Source organism: Musca vetustissima, unplaced genomic scaffold, assembly GCF_032173495.1.
Source record: "Musca vetustissima isolate MV318-11 ecotype Yass unplaced genomic scaffold, APGP_CSIRO_Mvet_v1 utg114284, whole genome shotgun sequence".
In the NCBI taxonomy this organism is placed as follows: domain Eukaryota; kingdom Metazoa; phylum Arthropoda; class Insecta; order Diptera; family Muscidae; genus Musca; species Musca vetustissima.
Window position 1 is genome coordinate 31,096 of NW_026881478.1, and position 2,820 is coordinate 33,915.

A 2,820-nucleotide genomic window follows, 5' to 3' on the forward strand; every position below is an offset into this window, starting at 1 on the left:
AGAGATTTAATTTTTTTAAGACCAAAGCATGCATATACCCTACACAACAATGTTGTCAGGGTATTATAGCTTTGTGCAGCCCAAAGAGTTTGTAACGCCGTGAAATATTGGTCCTAGACCCACCTTTAAGTATACCGATCGTCATATCTCGTTTAGCTGAGTCGATCTAGACATGTGTGTCCGTCCGTCTGTCCATTATAATTTGTAAAAATGATACAGGTCACAGTTATGGACCAATCTTCACGAAATTTTGCATGTAGAATGGATTCTGGCCAATGAAGACCCCTATTGTTTTTGGTAAAAATCGGTTAATATTTAGGGGATGATATGGACCAAATAATTAATTTTTGTCTGCTTTTCTGGTCGTTCCAGAGGCCGCAATTATGGCTCAAACATCGCGAAATTTTACGCGGAGAAGGGGATCGGGCCAAAGAATAAACATGCATATTTTCATAAAGATCGGGCAATATTTAGCGGTTCAAATGGACCCTGACTTTTGGGTAAAAATTACAAATTTTGTATTCTATGGCGAATATATTTACTCCTGAAGGACATAGACCAGAGAAGTTGATAGCATATCCAAGAGGCGTGGTTGACCTTTAAATTGATACCAATTATATATTGTTGTATATAGTCGGATGCGGTAGTTACACTTAAATATTTACAGGCGTTTACGTATTCAGATATTATTTAGTACCCCATTACCAACCTAGAGGGCAGACATATTGCACTGATCGCTTTGAAATCTTCCATGAAGTGGCAGTTTGGGTCAAGGATAACGCCTATAATTTTCGGTAATGATCAGATAATAATTTTTGGATGAAATGGACCGAAAACTTAATTTTTTGTGTGTTTGTCGAGTCGATAGGCCACAATTATAAGTCGAACGTCACAACACTACCCACGGTGAAGGGAATCTGGACAAGTAAATAGAGGGGCTCTACAAAATATTAGTAATATTCGGAAAATATGTCAATGTAAGGAATAGGTGCTGATGACCTTTAATCGGGCAAGAGGGTAAAAATATCACGAAATATTGCCCACGCTCGGAATAAACATCGACAGAGTTTGAGTTCCGTTTGAGCTCCGCTCACTGGTTTAAAGACTACATTAGAGACGAATGTTGGGTCCTCATCGTGGTACATCCATCGAAAATCGGATATAATCACAGTTACTATGCTATTAATTTGTTTACTAAAGTCACTTGTAATCGTAACATTTCACTCAAAGTGCAAAGTATTGCCAAAGCAATACCCTACGTGAAGTACAAAAAACACAAATTGTCTGAATCGTATTGAAGCAAAAATACAACAAAAAATCTTTGAGATAAACACCATCCAGCCAAAGTGCTAATAATCGAACACATTACTCAGCCCAGATTGGACCGAAAACAAAAGAAATAAAAGAGTGGCAAATAAACAAAATCAAATAACCAGTTGTGTGGATTGGAATGACTCCAAACCGCAAATTAAGCTCAACACTTCGTAGATGAAGTGTGCTCCGGCTGGGTGCTGTTGTTGTTATTGCAGCAGCTGTGATGAAGTGCGCCACTCTATGGAGGAGAATTTAGGCTGGAAGTGTTGTGGCTGACTGGCTGTGCGTTTGACGATTTAAAGCTAATTTCAATACACTTTGAATATTGGTGCAATTGAAAAAAAAGAAACGTAACAAAGCTTTCGATATTGATGTTGTTTTTGTTGTTGTCACAATAACAACAAACAATTATTTTAAACTTTGGCAGCTGAAGCTGTTAAATATCGAAAACTCATTTTGAGTGATTAATAGATCTCCTCCAAAGGCAGCAACAACAACAACATGTAGAGGAAAGGAATTTATGAACTATGGTAGCTGTTGTTGTTGTTTTTGTTAAATAACAACACATATATGAGATTATCCACGATAAATGTGGCCTCTAAAACGTCAAACCAAATGTCAAGTGCGAAAGAAAAAACATTAATTTCTAATTAGCCGGTAAGTTGTGTGTGCCAATTCATGTTTCAATCCCCGTCAAATTCAAGGGAACTCTTCTTCTTTTTACATGACTCAATGCTTGTTTATCTTTATCGAGTTTTAAATATAAATATGAAATAATTATGAAGAAAGTTTATTAATATTTTAATTATCCAACGGAAATAACAGATATTGATTTTCGGAAACCGCTTAAAATGGAAGTAAGTTTTATAATTGGGAAATTAGAACTCTCCTAAGTAATTGTTACCTATTACTTCACAGTTTCTCTTCAATTTACTATTGGCGATTGCTTCGGCTTCAGCTGGTATTATACGCCACGACACAGCTCACGGATCAACTGCCTATTCTCATCAAACGATTAGCCATGGCTTGGCGAGTGATGATTCTAAATTGAGAATTGTAACTCCCATTCATCACGTCAGCCCATTGGAGAGTTCTACAAAGCCAACAGCTTCGAAAATTTTATTTCCTCCGGCTAAAGACGCTCATCTAATGGATAACTTCTCAGCATCCAATCAGCATATATCCGCAGATCCTACAATTTCATATAAAGGTGAAACTCCCGTGGTAAATAGTCCAGTACACACCCCAGCCCATTTGGCATTTTCTGCCCGGCCGATAATGTTCCAAATGTTACCGAAAATTATACCAGCTCCATATATTAGCTATAAGGATTTTAAAGCTAATCCATCTTATCATAAGGTTGACAATTTGTAGGAAATAAAATAATGTTCTTGAAGATGTAACAGATATTTAAAACCAGTAAGGAAAGTAGTAAAGTCGGGCGGGGCCGACTATGAATGCTAACAGACGTCGAATTCTGCAACCTATACTAAATTTTTCATTTTT